We start from the raw sequence: 6095 nt of genomic DNA, 5'->3' as shown, positions 1-6095 counted from the left end.
GAACCTCATGCATTAAGTTCCAGGGTTACTTGGCAGAAAACAGTGAAAATTATAAATACCTATATTAAGAATAAGGTGAACATTTAACTATCAAGGATTTTCCAAGAGTGGATGATTATAAAAATAAACTTAAAAAAAAGAAAGGAAAATAACCAATCTCTCTATAACAAAATTTAGAGCAGAATCAGCTAGTGTTGATCACAAGACTGCAGCTGCTTTTCCAACAGCTGAAAGATGTAAGCATTAAAGGCTATGCATCCCAACAGGTATTCAGAATGGAAGAAACAGGACTCTTAAAAAAAAAAAACCATACCATCAAAAGCTTTTACTACTTTGGAGAAAGAAGTGAGCTCCACAATTTAAGGTCACAAAAAACCCCACCCAAATTAAATATTGTGTGGGAACTTATATGGCAACTTCAAATGCAAACACCTACAAGAAACCAAGGGGTGCTGAAAAGTTTAACCCTACATATGTTAGTTGTTCACTAGGGTTCAAATAAAGAAGCATGACTAACATCCAGTATTGCAGAAGATCGGTCAGTGAACTGTTCTAATCATACCAACAGCTGAGCATGCAACACCTGATTCTCAGTAATAAAACTAGCCATCCAGCTCACCTGTGTGATTTGCAGCTGAACATTCCAGTTGTGCTTGCCACAAAACTCTACCTCACTTTTACAACCACTAGACCAAAGAGCACGATTTTCAAAATGTTTTATTTATGACAAACACATTATTTGAAAGACGTGACAAACCAAACAAATCAGTAGTATGGGAATTTTGGAAGAGTTCCAGCATGCCTTGAAAAACATTCTTCCTGCATCAGACTTAGTAAGTAGCAAGAAAATGAATGGTGTTTAGAAGGCACTATGGAAAGAATATCCTCATGATTTTTGAAAGGTTTGAGAAATAAGATGATAATGTAGCTCGAGTAGTAAACACTGGACAAACTGTTGGATTTGATGAACTGAAAGAGACAGATATTCAAGATCTTACAGAATCATATGAAGAAGAGTTACAGGAAAATTGATTAACTAACTCAATTTTACTGAAGAGCAGCAGAAGAAAAAATAGCAGACTGAAAAGCATCAAGAATGGAAATATGGACACAAGTATCTATGGGAGCAGTAGGAAGTTTGGTGAAGGGAGCTGAAAAGCATCCGCTTGTTTTCCATTCAATTAGTTCCAAATTTTATTTATGCTAATTCATGGCCACATTTAAGAACACATCTGTCAGTTTTAAGGATGAACTACTGTAGTAACATTTTAATGAGCAGAAGGGTTACATGATCACAAATCACTGTAAAATACTGGCAAATAGGAGAACTTCCAGACCTTGCAAATATTGTGCCAATACACAGAAAGGATCATTTAATGACACTACTTATTAGAACCAACCAACTTGACTTGAATTTAAAAGTTGTACATTTACAGAAAGACTGTTCCGAATAACCTTCTGATAAGAAACAATACAGTTAGTTACTTTTTGGACTTCATAGTTATGAAAGATAATCACTTAAAAGGCATACTGCTGTAGCTAAAATTACATATATAATATTTTGATGCATTGTCTGTATATACCTATAGGGAGAACACTTCGGAAAGATATCAAAAAAATTAGAAGGGTTTACAAAAGAGCTAATGCAGAAAAGAATAGTACAAAGTGTGGTAACTATCCTTCTCAGAAAGTGACTGAGGAAGTTCGACCAGTCTTGTTTAAGAGCAAGTTAACAGGTAAACAGATTATCAGATCTTCTGGAAGGTATGTCTACTATTAAGCATCACTTTAGCCTAGCAGAAAAAGGCATAATATACTGAATGGCTAAAACATGAACCTTCAAAATTCACACAAGACCTTTTCCCTAAAAATATTATAAAAATATCATGTGGAATACATAACCACTGGAAGTAGTTATCCCTTACTGAAGTTCTTAAGTCAGGGAAAGGCATCTTTCTGAAGACCTGCTGTAGTTCAAGTACAACTTCTACAGCTATTATAAAATCAGTTCCTCTTGTGTGTGTTATGCAGCTCATGTTAAATAATGACCTTCTGGCCTTAAAACCTGCACATTTTTGTAACTTTTTTTTCCCAAAAAATGTTTGTAAGAATGAAAGCAGCAAAACTTTTTGCCAATTTATGGTTCCATCTTGGCTACTTCCCCTCCATGACAGTCAAGCCTACAACCATAGCTTATATATAAATATTTTAAGACAGATGATAACCAAATCATTATTCTGTTTTAACACTAGGATGGAATATACTTGACACAAATAAAGAGATATTTGAATTTCTGGAGAAGTAGGATAAAGTAGGAAGTTTGGTACAAAGGCGTTAAAAACTTTTGCACTGCTTTGCCTTTAGATGTACATTCCAACCCACACTTCCCATTAATTTGGCTAGTTCTAACAATCCCTCTGATCTTTTCATCACCATATCCACTGTGCCTAGAATATTATCCCTAACTCTCTGATACATAAAACATTCACTCTTCATACAGTTCATCACTGAGGGACTGGACAGTGTTTCAACTATAAGCATAAAGGAACAGTACGGTCTTTTTAGGTCCACAGGAAGGAGCCTGAAATGCCCTGCCTTGGCGGCTCCTCATGCACGAGGGAGGCCAGAGAGCCAGTTGTGTAGTACGTTATGATGAAAACGGGCACAGCAGGGCACAGTCCCCAGAGGAGAGGTAATGACTTTGGAGGCTCTGGCCTGTGCCAACTCAGGCTACCCAACAATACCTAAGACTCACCAGAGATATGGACTTCATAAAAAAAAAAAAAAAAAAAGAAGGAAAAGTCCTCCTACTGAGAGTTTAACCAAATTGCCAAAAGGGAACAGTCCTGACATCATCTGGAACCAGTAAGTACCTAGATAATAAAGCTTCTTTCTCTACAGTGTATCATCTGGGCTGAATTAATCCCTTTGGTTTCACTCCTGTCCAGTTCACTGTTAATTTGCCTATTAGTGCAGAAACATTTCCATCTCCCTAAAACCAAACAAAAACTGTAAAAAATATTCCAGGCGAAGTGGTCCTTCATCAACCTCTGTTTAAGAGCCTGTTTTTTTCACCTATATCAGTGAATTTAACAGAAGATTTTAATCCCACAAACTGTCTCTTGTTGTAGCTGCAATGATCCAAGAATCACTACTATACAGATGTAATTATCTTTTTAAAATATTTGCCATATTTTAATCATCATATTTATTAAAACAGCGGCTAAGGATAAGCAAAAACTGTGACTAAACATGCTAGGCACCAGACTAACAGAAATAACAGAAGTCTGAGTGGGATTCAGTTCAAGATTAAGACACCTAAAATTGATCTCTAGGCTTCGCTGATTGTAAATTGCCCTAGAATATACTGAGAGACACCTAACTCACATGGAGAGACGCCTAAATTTGTGTGTCTTAAATTGAAGCCATATATACATATTATAGCCTCAAGAAAAAAAAAAAAAGGTATACGAGTCCAGAAAGGAGGGCAGAAGGTAGTACGTTACCCAGGGACAGTGAATGCTTTAAGAGCGACAAGCATCACCAATTACTGACTTAGGCACAGGAACAGTCCAAGTGCTCCCATCAGAAGTCATTTCTTAAGCTATATTAACAAAATGGTCTCTCGCTATCACCACAATCTGTCCTCAATAGATTAGATATACAAGCTCCTTTGAAATTGCAGCTGAGGCTTTTCTGTCGAGGTTTCTTAGAGCAATGTTGTAATAGAGCAACAGATCTAGACTTCTTTTGTTTAACTTTCGTAACAAGTCTCCTCCATAGCATAAACCCCTGAACAACAGTTCTGGATCCTATCGCCTCTCAGCCACTTTTTTCTCCTTTGTCTTTCCTTTTATGAGCAATTCTTGCGCTCCGTGCTATCTGGCTGAGGATGACTCATTCATTGGTATAGCAGAGAGGTGATTTTTTTTCCAGAGTCCCTGCAGGAGGCCAGCACAAACAAGTGTGGTCAGGCACAGCTTTGCATTATTTTTTTACATTAACCATTTTTCCATTCTCTGAGAAGACAGGCAGAAGCGAGCAAACACACCTTTGGCCATTTCTCAGAGAAGAAACAATATTTACATGAGTCACATGTATTTAATTTTGCTTGTTTGGGAAACAAAAAAAAAAACACAAAGGAGTGTTATAAGATCTTTAGTGGATGTCGATGTTCCCAGGGCACAAGCAAGGTAACCAATAAGCTTTCCTACCTAGAATCTTGCCTATATTGGCCTCTTCATCTAAGCAACTCCCAAGTGCTATGAATTCATCCACATCATAAATATGTGAAAGTAAAATCATGTTAATTTTGCAGAAACTTAAGTAAAAGAAGGTAATCGTTATTTGCCTAAAGCAGTCAGAGAAAGCATACCCCTATAGAACCTTCTTCTGGGAGAAACAGGACAGGGGTGGATAATAACTTTCCTCTTTCTCTGCTCCTTCCATCACCTCTCAAAGGAAGACTGTACCACAGAATTTTTGCACAGACATAAGTTAGGAAATTGCCGCATGCTCTCTGACACAAATGAGAAAAGAAAGACAAAAATTAGAGTTAAAAATAATGCTTTAAGGTGTTGTTAATTTCATTCACTCTTTCAGTCACATTTCTTCTAACATTTTGTTTTAAATATGCCTCAAAAAATGATCAATTAAAGTGTCACATTAAAGGGTCACATTATCTAACAGAGCTTGCAAGTGTTTACCTGGGTTAGCTCTGCTCTGATTTAGCAAACCTTCGTTTTTAGCTTCCAAATGATACTAAACTGGAAACCACAGCAATAAGCAAAGAGGGGACAGAATGAGGGGAGAAACTGGAGATTTGCACCTCAAAATAGGAGAAAAAAAATTCCTCTCTAAGCCATAGCTACCACAGTCAGACAGGCATTAAATTTGGGATATCCACACCACAAATCACAAGGCCAAAGGTCTGAGCTCATCCATCCTAACTTTGGGTGGAAGGCTTCAAGTACAGTTAATATTTCAAAGCTCTTTAAATCTTTCAAGTTACCCTATTAGTTTGTCTAATAAATGATAGGAACTCTGCCTACAAACCTCTATCATTCCTAATATCCAAATTCTAGTTATTATGAATAGAATGATTCAGTATAAATTAAATTAAAGAATAAATAAAAAAAAGTTTGTAAATAAGGTTCTAAGAAAATTAGTTAGGTTGTCTCTGAGCTCTTCAGTACAGCTGATCTGAATATCAAAGAACCTCTTCTTCAAAACAAAGATGCTAGAACTACCACAAATCTGTACCCCAACCAAGGAAGAAAACTTGTATAAAGTTAATCTAAATGTATGAATATTTCTCAAGAAGGATATTAGGTATTAGCAGAACTTAAAAAAGAAAATGCTCAAAGAAAGCTATGCATAACAAAGATCAAAAAGAGCAAGCACAAAGTGATAACCCCCCCCCCCCMAAAAAATCAAACTTAACATACATTGCAAGGTGTAATTCAACAAATAAACTATTCACCTCACGTTTCAGAAGGACTATGATGTTGACAATGGAACAAAAGAAAGATAGTTAATAGGAACGAGATTAGGAAATGGAATTACCTTGCTGTAGGTATAGAAGACTAAGAATCCTACTATCCCCAAGCAAATTCTTAATAATTTCTATCCCAGAATTCGGAAGGAGTGGCACATTAAATCACAGGTCCAAATATAAAATATAATATACGTTAAGAAATCTTTACAGTGTAGTGTTAAAACGTGTTATTTAAGGCTGCTTGCTCAGCCCTAGTACTTTTCCAAATATCAAGATTTTTCCCTTACAATTATGGAACTTTGTTAAGAGCATTCTAAATCACTGCTTCACTTTTTCTTAATTGGCACAATAATCCCTTCATCATATTTTAGTAGTCCTGGCTCCTGTTTCTTTAAGTAGTATGACCCAGTTCCCCCCCTCTGGAGAACTCCCCTCTTCTCCAGGAGAGTTTCCTGGTTCTCCTTCAAACAACCTGATCGGTTCCCTCCTCTTCTCCATGGGGGTATCGTCTTTCAGTATCTCCTTGCATTGCATTACTCAGCACAAATCCCATCAGTTCCAACAAAGGAGGAGGCACTCGGTGGAGAACAAAGCGGCC

Source organism: Apteryx rowi, unplaced genomic scaffold, assembly GCF_003343035.1.
Source record: "Apteryx rowi isolate R43461 unplaced genomic scaffold, aptRow1 scaffold_1204, whole genome shotgun sequence".
NCBI classification, from domain to species: Eukaryota; Metazoa; Chordata; class Aves; order Apterygiformes; family Apterygidae; genus Apteryx; species Apteryx rowi.
The sequence above is the reverse complement of the archived record's forward strand: the minus strand, read 5'-3'. Positions refer to the sequence as shown.